This window comes from Manis pentadactyla, chromosome 14 (genome assembly GCF_030020395.1).
Source record: "Manis pentadactyla isolate mManPen7 chromosome 14, mManPen7.hap1, whole genome shotgun sequence".
In the NCBI taxonomy this organism is placed as follows: Eukaryota; Metazoa; Chordata; class Mammalia; order Pholidota; family Manidae; genus Manis; species Manis pentadactyla.
In genome coordinates, this window is record NC_080032.1 from 83,154,181 (window position 1) to 83,171,154 (window position 16,974).

The window sequence follows — 16,974 nt, forward strand, 5'->3', positions numbered from 1 at the left end:
AATGACCAAGTAATCATAAATGATATCAAGTAGCTGCAAGAGTCATAAAGAAAAACAAAGAGAGCTGACTAGGGTGTACAGGGTGTAGAGATGGCGTGGGTATTCTGTAGGGCATGGCTGCAGGAAGGTCTCCCTGACAAGCTAACTTGGAGTTGAGACTTGAAAGAGAGACAGCAAGTCATACAGCTGCGAGTGGGGAATGCCGCTCTGGGCAGGGCCGAATGAGAGCTGGGGCCTGGAGGACAGCACCCCTGGGCAGGTTGTAGGAACAGGAGGAACCATGTCTGAGTGTGGGAGGGCAGGGGAGGGCAGGGCAGTAAGAGTAGATGCCATCAGGAAGGGTAATGGGGCCAAATGGTTGGTCTCTTTTATGTGAGAAGGACAACCATTGGAAACTTTGAGCATAGAAGTGATAGACACTTGAGCTACTATATGTAGAATAGACTATTAGCAGAGCAACAGTGAGGGCAGCAGGAACCAGTGAGAGGCTCTTGTGATAATGCTTTGGACCAGGTTGGTACAAGGAAAGATGGCGAGAAGTGGTCAGATCCTGGATATACTTTGTAGGCAGAGCTGAAGGGATTTGCTGAGGACTGGATGTAGAGTTTGAGAAAAAGAGTCAAGGATCACCTTAACGTCTTTGCACTGAGCAACACAAAGGATGAGTTTTTATATACTGAGTTGGGGAAGATGCTGAGAGGAGCTGGTAAGGGGCGGTGGCTCAGGAGCTTGTCTGGAGGCATGTTAAGTTGGGGATGCCTCTTAGACATGTGCCATGTCCTATGGTAGGAGGAGTTTGGTGTGTTGGGTAAATGAAAGAAGAGGGTATGTCTGAGCAAAGCCAGCACAGGAGACCAAGCTTCCAATGTGCTGGGAAGGCAGCATGAGGTCACCTTGGAGATTTCAACCTTCATTTTAAAAACAATGGAAGGTAATGATATTTGGGGATATTTAAGGATATCAGTTTTCATTTTCAAGTGAGAACTGGCTGCTGTGTGGCAAAAAGATTGGAAGTGGGGATTGACATAAGTAAGAATGGATGCAGGAAAACTTATTAGTAGGCACAAAATCCAGACAGGATGTTATGGTAGCTTAGATCATGTGGTGTGATCGATGTGGAAAAGCAGGTGGTGAGAACAATTCACGAGGCAGCTGTCGGGACTCAGTAATGGTACATATGGAGGTGAGAGAGAAGGAAGTGTCAAAGGTGATTTTTGGCATTCAGGTTTGTACAACAGGGTGGCAGTGATTTCACTCAAGGATACAGGAAAAACTGGAATAAGAACTGGCCTTTGGGGGAAAGATCTTAAAATTAAGGTGAAGGTGTCTACAATATCCAAGTAGAAATTGCAAGTAAGCAATGGTGTACCATGGTCTGAAGCTCAGGGTAAGGTCTGGGCAGGATAGAGAAATGCGTGAGGGATTTTTCCAAAGCTGGAAGGAAGTATAGTTTTGAATGGGGCAGATTGATACGCAACAGAGGGTAGGGTTAACCAATCATGCAGCTCACAAAGAAGCCTGTAGGACGTGGAATCCAAACGCAACAAGAGGGATGAGCCCCAGGTACAAAGAGAGTCAGCTTTTCTCTCTATTGAAAAGGATGGGTAGATACAAGTAGATTTATTTGTGTTCTTCATTCATTCACACACTGTGAACACACATTGTGTGTGCCTTGCAGGTGCCATGCACAGATCAAATTGCTGGGGATACAGAAATTAAAAAGAAACAACCCTTTCCGTCAAGGAGTCAAATACAAGAGAGACTGTAGAGGTGCAGTGACAGAACAGAGCTCATGAAAGCTGTGAGGACACTGGGCACAGTTGGATGCACACCCTGAAACTTTGGGAACCCAGGTTTTCAAAGGTTCCAAGAGGGGGTGGTGTGATATGATGGCTTATGATGCCAAAAAAGAGCTAAGAGTCTCTTAAGGGGTTTCAGAATCCATACCCAAGAAATAGGGATTTTGTGGTTTGTTCCTGGGAAGAGACAAATGCTGTTTCCAATACAAGGTGAGGGTTCCAGGATTGAAGTCATTGTTGCAATTCTAGGCTAAGATTTCTCCAAAGACATTATCTCACTAACTTTCTCCTTGAAAACTGGAGCAAAGGCCTCCGCCTGGGCACGTCATCAAGCTTCCAGCGCTCCAGGGATCTGCCCTGACCCTGAGTCAGCTTCAGGCTGGTCTCATGCTTTCCACTCTTGGCCGGTACCCGAACTGCAAACCTCTCTAGTCATCCTCCCCCGCCTCATCCCCCAGCCACACTCGTCTCCACATTCCTTTGTGCTTTCTTCCCTGCTTGCGGGCTTCTTTCCCTATTGCATCCCTCCCTCCTAATCTTCCCATCATGTTTGTGGAAGTCCTCTACATCCCTGACCTCTGTTTCAACTGAAGTTTTAATGTCTTGCAGGAGCCATCTCAAATAGTTTGCTCTTTCCCGTGGTCAGGAAGTTATTCAGCATTCTCTTATGGATGAAACATTGTACCTCCAGACACCTTTTCTGTAGGCTGGGCCATCTGATTATCATTCTATCTAGTGTCACGGCCACCCATCAGCAGCTTGGTTATTCTTCTGTATTGTGTCATAGCTTTAGCATCGGAGTCACCGCCTTCCTGTTCTCTCCAAATCTGGCTACATCGGTGTAAGTGACCCAACAAACCAACCCATCCCTTGGCCTGTGTTACAATTCCAGTATTCTTTAGGTCAACTCCCCGTTGATAACTATTCCCATGGCCACACTGTGGACCTTGACACCCAGAGCCGCTTCAACTCTGGAATCTTGAATTTCAGGTCTTACTCTCTAAAAACAATCTGTTATTGAAAAGTGGGAGCCTTCAGTGTTATCACTACCCTTACTCTTTGACCTCAGTGAGTTCCTCAGTCCCTTGACGCCCCCCTCCATTTCCTCCCAGCCTATCAGTCTTTTTACGCCATCCTAGCTTCATTTCCATCCCTAACCAGTCTAGACTATATAATTTTTAATCATTCTACTAAACCATTTTCTTAAATCATGCACTCAGTTCTCTAGCACCTTCCGTGCTTTACCTCCAGGACCCACATCCTGAAAGAACTCTTAATGTGCAGCTTCTCCGCACCAAGGAGCGGTCCACAAAGCACAGTGTGGAAAATTGCACCCGTGTGCAGACTGATGCACTGATCGCCTCCAGTTTGGGTAGAACCCTCATTCTCAGCAGCACTTCTGCTGGTCATCTCACGGTTCTCACCGTAGCCCTTCCACCCCGCCTGGCCACCCCAAACTCTAACCACGATTTCCCATGCTGTTTTCAGCACCCGACTTCCTTTCCTATTTCAGAAATGGGTAAATTGCACAATCTGTCAACTGCCTCCTCTTCTCCTTTGCCAACCACAGATCTGCATGCATTTAAATGTATTTACACCAAATTAGCATAAGCCTCTACTCCTGCTGAAAGTCAATTCGTGAATTCGGCTCTGGATTGCATTTGCGTTCGTCTCTCCTCTTTTTAGGACTTCTCTCTCTCAATATTCTATACTCTTTAGGCAGTAGGATAGATGTTCATGGAGAAGCTAGGTAGGATTGATAGAGTAGAAGGAGAACAAAGATCCTGAGTCAGGATGAAGGAATAAGCAGCGGTTGGAATTTTTTAAGTGCAAAGTAGAGAAGTCTCATCATATTTTCACTATAGCGCCTGCTGGGAATGCAGTTTTAGCAGCTTCGTGTGTTGCGGAAATGTATCTTCATGCCTCTCTCAGTATTTTTGCACAGTTCATTTACTTGAAAATTGGCTGTTACTGAGCCACTTCCTCTAATAAGTCCTGACGCTTGTGGCCACAAGAGGTACACTGAGGAGTCCAGTAACGGTAGGAAAATAAATCTGCAGTCCATATATATTTACTAATGTTTGGGCTTTTCTCTCTTGGACTAAACCTGGAAGCCGTACCAGCGCCGTTCACCATAGGGGACGTGGAGTCCAAGGGCGAGTAGGTACAGAGAGAGGCCTTCACTCCTTGGAAAGTTGTGTCTTTGTTCATGGTGCCTTTGCTGGACACTTGCGTCTGGCCCTTCAGTATCTCCCCTTCTACTGGTCAAAACCCCCATTTGGGACAGCACCTCTCTCTCCCCCTAGTGGGTCGACTTTATCGGGCTGCCACTCAAAATGCTCTGCCCCACTTAGCCAAGGGGTAGGATTCTTAACTTTCAGGAAAGGGACACGGTGTTCAAAAAAAATAAGGAGTTGATTTATCTAGTGGTGGCATGTTGACTAGATGATCTGGTCAGTTAATACTTGTCTTCTTGACACAAAATCAAATCTTTGCTAGCTCTTAGGAAATGGAAAGGGGCTTCCTGTGTTTTCCATGGATAGTTTTCAGCCATTCTTTGTGTGGCTACCTCATTTACTTTGAATAAATTTCCTATTTCTTTATATTGCTATTGTAGGCAAAATTCAAAGACCCCCAATGGTCTATGCCCTATATAATCCCCTTCCCTTGAGAAGGGGCAGGACCTGTAATTTGCTTCTATAAATTCCCTTCTCTAAAATGAAGTGTAAAATGAGTGAAGGCAGAGAAATATTATCCTTTAACAACATATACTTATAATATAAGAATTTTATTGTGTATTTAAAGGCTAGCTTTGAAAGTGTCATTTCAGAATTTGTACTAAAGAATTATTAAGGTATGTACATAACGTATGTATATGTTACCTGCAGATCTAGGGTATGGATGTTCACGGGTATATGGTAGTACTGTGCTAAGATGTCCTCCAGTCCTCTTTTAAATTCCTCTGGTTTCTACTGCAACCTTTTACTTTCTATTTCACAGAAATCTAAAAATACTTCTTCAAGAAAATGAAGGAGGAATTTCTGTAAACTTCAGGTGTGTTATATCTAGATATTCTGTAAATTGTGGTTTCTATTTTTGCATGTATGTTCTTCTCTGTAGAGAAAGAAGTTTCTCCTCCCCATCTCTCCTCTTGCCTCTCCAGCGCAATCCCTGTATTTCTTTTTTTATTTTCACATGCTGAGGTGCTTTTGCAAACCTCACTGCCACCTGACAGTGTTCCCACTGTTCCCTTTGATGTTGTGTTCTGAGCTCCTTTTCCCAAAAAAAATGTGAAAGGTAAAATCCTTCCTTTTCTTCCTGTGTCAACATTTAAAATGAAAAGCAAGCATCTCCATTGTCCTGTTGCCCTCCCCAGCAGCGGGCCTTGTGTGTCTTGCTGACTTTCCTGTCTGTCATTCCTGAGGAGGAACCTCAGCTGCTCCAGGGAGTGGTCGCTCCCCGGAGAACTGCTGAGGAGCACCGCAGAGGGTGGCGGGGGGTGCCGCTGAGCGCCGAGGACGCTCCCTCCCTCTCCCCAGTCTCTGCCGAGAAATCTCTCCAGTTGGTGAACTCAGGGACGGGAAAGGTGGCAGGTGGGGCAGAGTGGGTCCTGGGAGCACTCGGTCTGAATGCTAAGCATGCACCTGCCTCTGGATATTTTCTTATCTCCCTCTCAGTGCCCAGCATTTCCTGTTGCACAGAAGAATTCACACCAGTCTTGACACAAAATTTCCGGGCTTTTGTGGGCTGGAGAGGAAAGTCTGTGTGACTTACAGGCCTTTCCCTTGGCACCTTTATTCCTTTTAGCGCTGGGTAACCCAAAAAGACAAATAAAATACAGGAACTAAAACAAAAAGCTTCATTTCTTTAATTTTTTTTTATCCTGAACCAACTCTCCTGCTTGACCTCTGAACACTATTAAACTAGTAAGTTTACCCAGAACTTTAAATCAGTGAATGTGCACAAGGTGGAAGTCTGCATCCAGAAGAAGCATGTTACTTTTAAATGCTTTTAAAGGCACATAGAAGCCCACACTCAGTAAGTGCAATGCCCTAATTTAGGCACTGGGGTGCAACAGAAATGAGGGGCTCCGTGGTCCCAGGAATCAGTGACAACACTGTCAGAACTATTTCCCCACAAAACAACTCAAGTCTCTCCACCTACTGGAGTCTGGACCTGTTTGTATATTCAATCCATAGTAAAGAAATACAGAATTAGGCTTACCATTATAGCCCTAGATAGCTCCTTAAACTGCATAGTGCATCTGAGTTGAATCTTTCTGCTAAACCAGCAGGCCTGTCTGTAGACCAGTATCATTGTACTTGGGGTCACCTTCCTTTAAGGAAACACAGAAGTACTCCAGAAGTTCAGATGAGGTTTAACAGAGGGCGGTGGAGGAAGTCTCTTGTCTTTTCTACATTTACATAATGGTTAATGGAATAAGTTTGCAATTAGGGAAATCTTAAAACCTTGCTCTGCCACTTAGGTGACCCCCATTCAAAAGTTAATTTCTATAAACTCCCATATCTGTAAAATGAGTTGCAACTCCGGGGAGAGGAAATCCCGGGGCAAAATACCTAGCTGAAACCGAAATCAGTTAAAGGGAGAAATAAAGTTAAAAACCCGTTTATTGCTTACAAGCAGCGGTCCAGGGGCTCTCTCTCTCCTGCTCCCACAGAGGCAAGCGAAACCTCCCCGCAGCCTCTCGGGTTCAGAGAAGCCCCCCATCACCCAGGTAATTACCCAGGGATACGGAGATGCACTAAAGCCAGACAAGAGATTCTGGAAATACTGTAATTTGACCCACAGGAGTATAATAGTTGTATGGAAATAGATGAAGACCAGCCAAATGGGAACAAGCAAAGGCTATTAACTCTGTGCAAGGGAGTTGGACCCCGTCACTTGTCTTTCGGCACAGACTCAGATGCAAGCAGAAGAGTGGGGAAGCTTCACAGTTGGAAAGGGGGAGACTTTAGGGGTGCCCTGATTGGGGGCTGTTGGCCTGAAGGAGGTGCAGGCGAGCTCCCTAGAAGCAGGCCATCCCATGTGATTGGTTACTGGTACATAACCAATTTGGCTTTCCCTGGTGGGTACTGAGTTGGTAGTGGGACAAAAATTAGGGAAGCCGTCAATGGTGAATGAAGTCCTGGCTGTTATGGGCCAACTGTTACAGAAATGATTGTTTTGCTTCCTGGATTGGTACTAGAGATAGCAGTTTGATTTCCTGCCGATCTAATTTATAGCAGGCTGGCTTCATGAGGTGTCTCAGGCTGCATGGGGGGGGGGGGTCTAAGTCCCTTGCCCTAAGGGTATGGCTATGTCAACAGTGGGGCTAAAATTGAAATCCACCTCTGCCCTATGTAGGTGTTTGTACTCTCTCATTATATGAATGTTTTTCACATATATTCGATCAGTGGACAACATCATCCAGATCTGCTGAACGAGAATGGCACAAGGGGTGGGAAACATCCCGAATGGATCTGATTTGCACCAAAGTGTGAGACCACCACTGCCTTTCTCGTCGTTTCACTCCTAACCTCTGGCCCGGATCATTGAAACAGGCTCCAAATGTGTATTTTCCTTCCATTCTCAGCCCCTCCCAAAGATTGCCATTCCCTTGCTCACAACTCTTCAGCCCCAGTGAAGACCTACCTCTTTATCTAAGCACTGAAGGTTCCGTAATCTGTTGCCATCTCTTCTTCGAGGCTGGGATTCCTCGCCTTCTTTTTAGCAATTGTCTTCTACAGCCACACTAGTTTGCACTTCACTACAAGTGCGCTTTCTCATAAACCTTTGCTTTACCACCAGCACTACCTCAAATACCTCCTGAATTTCTGCATCTCCAATCACGTCTTCTTAAAAAACCAGTTTTGCAGCGCATGAATGATTTACTGTTCACTCCCAAAAGATGTAACAACTCCTTCCTGTAGTCACCTTAATATTGTATATTGTTATATGTATAATCTATATTATTTTATATTATATACATTATACTTTAGATACTATTGTATCTACACCACGTTTTGCCTTTTACCATCATGGCACATGGATTCCGTCCCGATGAGAGGCTGAGAGGCAGGCCCTTAGGAGACAGTCGAACCTGCACACTCAGGAAGTCTTATATCTTCCCCTTCACCCCACATCTGTTTTATAGCTTAAGGTGAGATATATAGAAATCAAAAGAAAATAAAAAACCATTGATTGATAAGTAATCTTAAGTGTTTGTCCTAGATATAAAACAGGTTCATAATAAATTGCACTAGCCCATAAATTCTGAAATAATGGTTCAGATTTGGAACAGGGTGAAAGAGGTTACACTAGGAAGCAGTAGATTTAATAATATGAAAAATATTCAATCCTTGTCACAGAGTAACATTTTATGGAGAGTATATTTTACAGTTACGATTCTGGTTAATACTGTGAAAAGCATGTGGAACAGGTGATTTGATAGGATATTTATTAATTAGCATTATAAAATAGAGTTCCTATCCATATAAATAACATAGTAACTCTAGCAGAGTTACTTTTCTTTTTAAAGTAATATTAAATCGCTAGGCATGGGAGGTCCCGAATGCAGCTTTGGTGGACCGTCTGACAGCCTGCACTTTGATGTACAAAACCTGTGTTTTTCTTCTCATTTTGTGTGGTTACTACCTATAGCTTAATATGAATACAAAGTACTTTTTTCAGACCTGTAACTACCTTCTCTTAGATATAAATGCCTAAAATGTTTGGTGATTTTTAATAGAATTCATTGTTTATGGCTTCTTGTTGTGCTGATGAGGAGTAACATCTCTCATGGAGAGAATTTTGACAGGGTGAGGATGAGCCCTCATTCAGAACTTAGTCCTTCATGGAGGCCTAACTGCATCATTCCAGATGGTATATTTACTCTTTTTCAGATGTTTCCAGAGAGGCTGTCAATTTACTGGCACAGGTGCCTTCCATTAGGAAATAAGGATTTCCAACTTACTATATTATATTGATTTACATACACTTAACTAACCTTCATACTAACCTTTTAAAAAATTAATTTCCCACGTGGTGCAAGAATAATTAGTTGGTATGTGGCAAAGACTAAACTCCTGGAATCTCAGGGCACAAAGGACTAATACTGGGCCGTATCTAGGGATGGGTATAGTTAGCACATACTGTGTCTAATCATTGACAGTAATAAATCCAGTAACTCACATATCTGCAGAAGAACCATGTGTTTTTGTATCTAAACCATCATAATATTTCAGTGCAAACAGTAATCTGTGCTATGATTTTGTAGTGATTTTTCCTTGTTATTCTATGAATCGATTGTCTTTTTGGTGGACTGAGTTTATGATATTAAATCAATCTCCTTTTAATTGGGCCTTGTTCTCAAAGATCTTCACACATTCCAACTATTTGGTTTCCAGGCAGTTTCCTTGGTTGAATAAAAGACTGAGATATAGGTTCTATGGACTAGGAAATAGACATCTCCGACTTTATTTCTGCTTGAGTGAGTCTGAGTAAATCTTTCAACCCATATGAGTGGCAGACTGCATCTTAGAAGAAATTAGGACATTTTGATATATAACCCTTTCATGTCAGAACGGTGCAATATATTTATTAATCATTGGTGAGCTGTTCTATTATCTGCGCATATATTTACAGTATATTTTGTAAACATTTGTTTCAACCTTCAGCGTGGGAAAGCAGAAACACAGGGAAAAAGTAATGTTTAAAAGCTTTAGTTATTTATTTGAAAAGGTGTGCCTGCATTCCACTTCTCCCAAGACTGTCTTCTTAGGCGTGACACCTGCGAGCTCAGATGTTTATAGTAAATATGTAGGAAGTCTCTCTACCAAAATCACCTTAGCACGAGCTGGTCACTGAAGCTCATTCAAACTTAGGCTCTGGCTGGACTGAACCCTGCTCTGCTACATCCTGTGTTATCCAAATTCTACTGACATTAGAAATGAGAATTCTCAAATAAGCAGATTATTTTATGTATTATTTTAAGAAACAAAAATTGAATCATAGGGATAACATAAGCTTTACATTAATGATGTAAGCTAAGATACAAAATATGATGTGGGATCAGAACACAGTCCAGTTCCCTACCCCAGCATTTCCCTTACCACTTCTGAATCAACTGGGGTGTTCATTAAAATACAACTATAAATGAGGTCTGATAAAGAGCAATTTTAGCAAACTTTTCACATGATCCAAATGCCCACTAGGGTTTGTGAGCCACCTCCTGATTTTTTATTCATTGATTAAATGAATCAGTCATTCAGTCCTAATTCATTCACTGATTCAAAAATATCTTTGGAGCCACTTCTTATTGCATAGTATGGGGCTAGTTAGCATGTGAGGAATAATGCAGTATAAAACACAGCATGTGCATCAAGTGTTACACTACTAATTAGAGTGACAAGATCTATACTCAGTATCAGTACATAAGCACCAGGTATTTGGATTCAAGGTCAAAGTAGCATTAATAGTGTAACATGCAACATACAGAACAAGAGAAACATCATTCTGTTCTGGTCGAATGACCAGAGTTGACTTGGAGTAATAATCTCTCTAGTCCATTACTGTGATTATTAATACTGCTCCATGTGTAGGTAGACTATTATTTAACAGAAGAGAAAATCGAGTCTCAGAGCTGTCAAGGTTCGAGATTCAGAGTGCACGACCAGTTAACAAAAGAGAAGATTTCATGTCTAGATCTTCCAATTCCCAGACCAGTGGTCTTCTCAGATGCCCATACTGTACCTCACTTAATTATGCAGGCTAACACAGTTTATAGATATAGTGTTTATCAGAACTGAATACTTAGATTGAAGAACAGACAGAAGAAATAATTTCAAATCAAATAAATAAAACTTCCTTTCTGTCAGTATGCATTTTATGTTCAGCCACCACACCATCAAGCAAGGATTTTGTTCATTGAAAATAGAGAGAAGTCCTGCACATGATGACTATGTCAGGAAATAATGTAGTGTTTGTGATGGTTAATTTATGCGACAACTTGGCTGGGCTATGGTGACAGATTTGTGAGCTGTGCCCTAGCATGCTCGGAGAGCTCACTGGTCACTCTTCTCTGTTGAGCAGAAATTACAGTGGGCACTGCTAATTGGGAAACTTAAATACAGTGAGGATCCCAGGGTGGCAGGAGCAAAATGGTGACCTCAGTTGCCAAAGGCAAGATGGTACGGTTACCATAATGGACAGCAGTCCAAGTGGCAGTCAGGCAGTCTGACTTGTAGAGACCTAGGACACTGACTGGTTGGTCATCGTGTTCCTAGAAGTGGAATACATGGGAAGCGTACTAAATCCTTACTTGGTATGTAGAAGCAGAAATGTTCTAGGTGAACTAAGCAAAAGTCTAGCTTGAATCATAAAAACAAAGTCAAAGGTCCTTCATCAATTCCAATACTTGAACCAGTTTACACACCCAGAACTCCTTGAATGAAGGGGGTGCCAGTCCCCTCGAGAAGGACCCCTATAACCTGCTAAAAATTTACACTGTCAATCGTTTTCCCAGTCATCCCCAAAGAAACCTACAGTCTTTCACCAGGATAACTGTGCACTGAGGAAAAGGAAACAATGAGAACGTTCAGGGACTACTGGACACTGGCTCTGAATGGACACTGATTCCAGGAAACCCAAAATGCCACTGTGGTCCACCAGTCAGAATTATTAGGGCTTATGGAGGTCAGTGATCAGTGGAGTTTGAGGTTAGGGCCATCTCACAGTGGGCTGTGTAGTTCTGTGAACCCATTCTCTGGTCATTTCCCCCAATTCAGGCATGCATAATTGGAATAGATATACTCAGCAGCTGGCAGAATCCCCACACTGGACCCCTTATCTGTGGAGTGAGGTCTATTATGGTGAGAAAGGCCAAGTGGAAGCCACTAGAACTGCCTCTACCTAGGAAAATAGTAAACCAAAAGAAATACCTCATTCCTAGAGGGAATGCAGAAATCAGTGCCACCATCAGGATTTGAAAAGTTCGTTGGTGGTGACTCTGACCACCTCCCCATTCAGTTTGCCTATTTGGCCCATACAGAAGACAGTTTTATAGAATGACAGTGGATTATTGCAAGCTTAACCCAGTGGTGACTCCAATTGTAGCACCAGATGTGGTTTCATTTCTTGAGAAAATTAACACATCCCCTGGTGCCTGGTATGTGGCTATTGACCTGCCAAATGCCTTTTTATCCAGCCCTGTCAATAAGGTCCAATAGAAGCAGTTTTACCTGGCAAGGTCAGCAATACACTTACTTTCATTGTCGTAACTTAGAACAACTCTCCAGCTCTGTGTCATAATTTAGTTTGCAGGAGTTTTGATCACCTTTCCCTACAAGATATCACACTGGGCATTATATTGATGATGTTATGGGGATTGGACCTAGTGAGCAAGAAATAGCAACTACTCTAGACTTACTGGTAAGCATTTGTTACCAGAAGGTGGCAAATAAATCCAACAAAAATTCACCAACCTTCATCTCAGCGAAATTTTAGGGGTCCAGTGGTGTGGGACACATTGAGATACCCCTTCTAAAATGAAGGGAGAGTTGCTGCATTGGGCCCCTCCTACAACCAAAAAAGAAACATAACCCCTCTGGGCCTCTTTGGATTTGGGAGGCATAGATATTCTTCATCTGAGCGTGATGCTTCAGTCCATTTGGCGAATAACCCACAAAGCTGCTAGTTTTGACTGGGGCCCAGAATAAGAGAAAGGTCTGTATGGGTTCAGGCTGCCCTGCCACATGAGCCATCTGACCCAGCAGACCCAGTGGTGCACGAAGCAACAGCGGCAGACAGGGATTCTGTTCAGGGGCCCTTAGCAGCTCTTGTTGGTGAATCCCAGCAAAGGCTTTCGGAATTTGGGAGCAAATCCCTGCCATCCCCCGTGGATCACTACTGTGCTTATAAGAAACAGCTTTAGGCCTGCTGCTGGGCTTTAGTAGACCCTGAACACTTAGCTGTGGGCCACCAAGTTCCCGTGCAGCCTGAATGTCCTTGGACTGGCTGTTATCTGACTCACCGTGCCATAAAGCTGGGAGGGCGCAGCAGCAACTGCATCACCGAGTGGAAGTTGTATATATCTGATCAGGCCCAAGCAGGCCCCAAAGGCACCAGTAAGTTGCATGAGGAAGTGGCCCAAACACCTTCCTGTATTACCTTCGTTCTCAGCCTGCATTGTGGCCTCAGGGGGAATTCTCTACAGTCAGTTGACAGAAGAAGGGCTGATATGAAGATACACCCAAAGAGAGCAGCCGCAGCACTGCAGGGCCAAGAAGCGCGGCTGTATAGACATGGTATACGTACCATATTATAGCACAGTTTCAGGCAGATGCAGGATAGCCGTATCATGTTGGGCAGATGTATGACCTTGTTATTGTCTTTATTTGGAGATGAAGTATGTTTTAAGGAGACGTGTGGCTGACAAGTTGACAAGGATTGGATTTAGGATGAGGAATTCCATATTCCAATTTGGCTGGGCCACAGTGACCAAGTATTAGTCAAACACTCTTCTGCATGTTTCTGTGAAGGTGTTATTTTGTTGAGATTGACATTTAAATCAGTGGATTTAGGGCAAAGCAGATTATCCTCCATAATGTGAGTGGACCTCAGCCGTTAGTTGAAGGCCTTCATGGATCAAAGCCTGATGCTCCCCAAGAAAGGGTTCCCCCAGCAGACCGACTTTGGGCTCAAACTGCACCTCCTCCTCCAGTCTCCAGTCTACATTTTTTGTACTTAGCAAGTCTCCACAATCTCTTAATTACTTAAAATACCACCCCCCATCTCTGGCGCTTTCTCTCTCTCTCATTTATATATTTGTATATAAATTATATATACCCATCCCTTTGGTTCTGTTTCTCTAGAGGACTGCACTCAAATACAGTGATAATCTGTGCCATGTCATCTCCTAAAAAACTAGACTTTAATTCTAAGCACAAAAAAGTAGGTTGGCTTACTGTCCATTCAGTTGGGTCCCTTTGGCTATTGTTTTAATTCATCAGTCTATACTTATAACCTGACCCAATTTTTAAAATTCACCAACAGGAAATAGGAAACATCAAGATTCATATTTGAATTTGACTCACCTGAAAGCATTTAAGAATCTTCACCTACTGACTGCTGTTTGACTTACCTACAAAGAATGACAATACCATGCGTTTTCATAATGTTTTACCATTTAGCAAGAATGCTTACATATTAATCATCTGCACCTAACCTTGTGTTGCACGTGGCGAGAACTCAATACACCTGTTTAATCAATTATGATGAAATGATGGATTTAGGTCATATCTTCCTTCTTTTTCATTTCTGTTAAATTTGTAGTTTTTGAAGATTTGCTAATGTGCCAAGCGAAGCAAATTAAGCAGAATGTGTTGAGGTAATTTGCTAAATTTTGTTCTTAAACCCAGTCTGCAGTATCCTTCCCCAGACGGGACTGTTTCCAAATTGGTTTTTCTTGACTATGGAGCATTGCAAATCCAATTAGTGAGGCCTGTGCCCCCATCAGCTGCCCACAGCACCCTGGGGGGTTACTGGGCCTCCATCAAGAACTTAAAAGTTCTCCCAGAAAAAAATTTTATATAACAAGCCCACAGTGAAAGGTATCCAAGTTCATTGCTGAACTTTATAATGTACGAAACATTCAGGAAACTGAAGGAATAAAAGAAGGAACTCTCTGATAAAAAAAATTTTTTTTGCTAAATACTTGACAAACAGGTATGTGACTTATATACAGATTTGTAAGGCTTAGATTAATGAAGTTTCTGTGGTTTATCATGAAAGACCTGTCTGTATTTTTTACAAACGTGTGAAAACTAAGAATCAATATCCTACCTGTGTGCTGTAAAGATGGAAAATGAGGCAGATGCATTTGTTCCATCTTTAAGGTTCACTCCAAAATGGAAAAGGTTGGTAGGAATTATTGTTGAGTTATTTCACTCACTTATCTAAAAATGAGTGTGTCTCTGTTGGTGTGCATTTGTGGGTGTATTAGTCTGCTCAAGCCGCTGTAACAAAACACCACAGACGGGGTGGATTAAACAACAGACATTCATTCCTATGGTTCTGGGGACCAGAAGTCCGTGACCTAGGTGCCAGAAAATTGGGTTTAGAGCAAGAACCTTCTTGGCTTACAGCCAGCCACCTTCGCATTGCGCACTCCTATGGCCTTTCTGTTCTGGAGCTGGTCAGAGTGACTCAGGCTTCTCACAAACATCATGTGCATGGGGAATAGGAAATTGTCCTTCGCGCTCTGCACTGCCCATCTGAGAAAATGGGGAAGGCCAGCCATGGCCCCATCAGCTATTCTAAACATATTCCTCCTCCTAGAGTTGCATATCATCCATTACTGAGCATAAAATAATTTTAATTTTTAAAATAACTAGCTTAATTATTTTAATGAGTTATATCAAGGGTTAACAATTCCTGGACCCTGCAAAGCTATTACATATGGCATGGATTTCAGGGAGCCAGATTTTGTAGAGAAGTGTCTGGGCCAAGGACAAAGCCGTATCTTGAGAGTAGTTGCAAGACGTTGAAGAAACCTCTCCAGTGCACCTTCTGTCTGAGGATGAGGACTTCGCACTGACATTTTTCAGAATCACAAAACTCCTCAGCCACCTGCTCTTGACAATCGGCAATGAGCACCAGGAGATACTGGCTTATGCTTTGTGTTCCTGTCAGAGGACTCTGTGTGCTCTGCCATGGTTCTTGTGTTTGAGAAGCATCTGGACTCCAGGCAGAGCGGGCACAGTGCATTCTTTGAGGACACCTCAAGCTTCCTTTGTCCCACAAGAACTAGGCTCGTTAGGGATACGTTACCTGCTCTCGAAAATGTTTATCACATTGCAAAACTGTGTCTAGGACCATAAGATCTTAACAATATGTTTGCATTTCTACAAAGTATATTTTCCACTAAGACACATGATATTATAAAACAAGCATCTGACATCTTCAGAGAAAATGAGGCGGGGAAGTCACCCTGTCCAAACAATTTCCATTCTGTATTTTTCCCAACAACCATGCTCATTTACTTATTTACTAAAGGCATATGGTGCTTAGGCATTTTCACATATGAAAGAATTGGCAAGATTTATCATCAAGGAGAGCTGCATGTGGGGAAAACAGTTTACTTGGCTTGATGATTGATTAAGTTATCAGTTGTCTCTTCCTATTTCCAAAAAAGGGTATCTAAAATGCATAAGACAGAACATTTAAAATAGATGGCAAATGGTAAGGCCAAAAACTCCTAAGAGGCAAAATGAGGAACCAGTGGCTATATTAATATCTAATACTTATTGAGTATGTATATAAGTATATACATTGTATTGGATATATATATATATATACCATATTACTGAGAGTTTAATGCATTCACTCACATAATTCACACCACAGAACTATTAAGTGGATACTTTTTTTAATCCCCATTTAGTGATAAGCAAATTGTCACATAGAGAGATTAACAGTTTGCCTACACATCTAACAAGTGGTAGGACTGGGATTTGATTTCAGACAGTCTTGTGTAGAACCTGCATGTTACCCAGGATGTTATACTGCCTTCCAAACGTGGTGACATCACTTTTCTGAGCTTCAAGGCGGGCAAGGCAAGATTGTTCAATACTTTTCCCAAGGGCTACATTCTTGAGAAAATCACTGGATTGTAATAGGAGTAACATTAAGTAACATGACAAACGTTATCCTTAATTGCTGTTTGCACAAAGTCCCAATGTGTTCCTGAAATAACATTTCTCACATCAGCCCTTAATAAAAGCGGTTTAAATAGTAACTCAATGAATATAGCTAATGTGATATAAAATCTAGATTTCCTAAAGTGAATAGATTTGATGATTGGGTGCAATTTTTGTCATTGATCCCTGTTTTATTTATATTTACCACAGTCTGCGGTTATCTTGTTTATGTATTTACTTACCTTTGTCTTGCTAGAGTGACAGCACGGATCTGTTTGCCTTATTCATCCCTTTAGCTTCAGAAAGTAGCAGAGAGTCTGCATGACTGGTGCTCAAAATTACAAGTTGATTTAATTCATGAATAAACGAATCCTCCAAAGACATAGAGTCCTGCCCAAAACACAGCTTCAAGATCCCCAAAGTATTAATTATGACAATCATTTAAAAGTATGAATAACAACTGTGAAGTCACTGTTCCT

The 16,974-nt window shown here is 42.3% G+C and overlaps 1 protein-coding gene across 3 annotated transcripts in view; it reads left to right on the forward strand.

Moving 5' to 3' along the window:
* The window catches only part of FAR2 (fatty acyl-CoA reductase 2), a 115,600-nt gene that overhangs the window by 60,300 nt on the left and 38,326 nt on the right, over positions 1 to 16,974 (forward strand). The window lies entirely within an intron of this gene.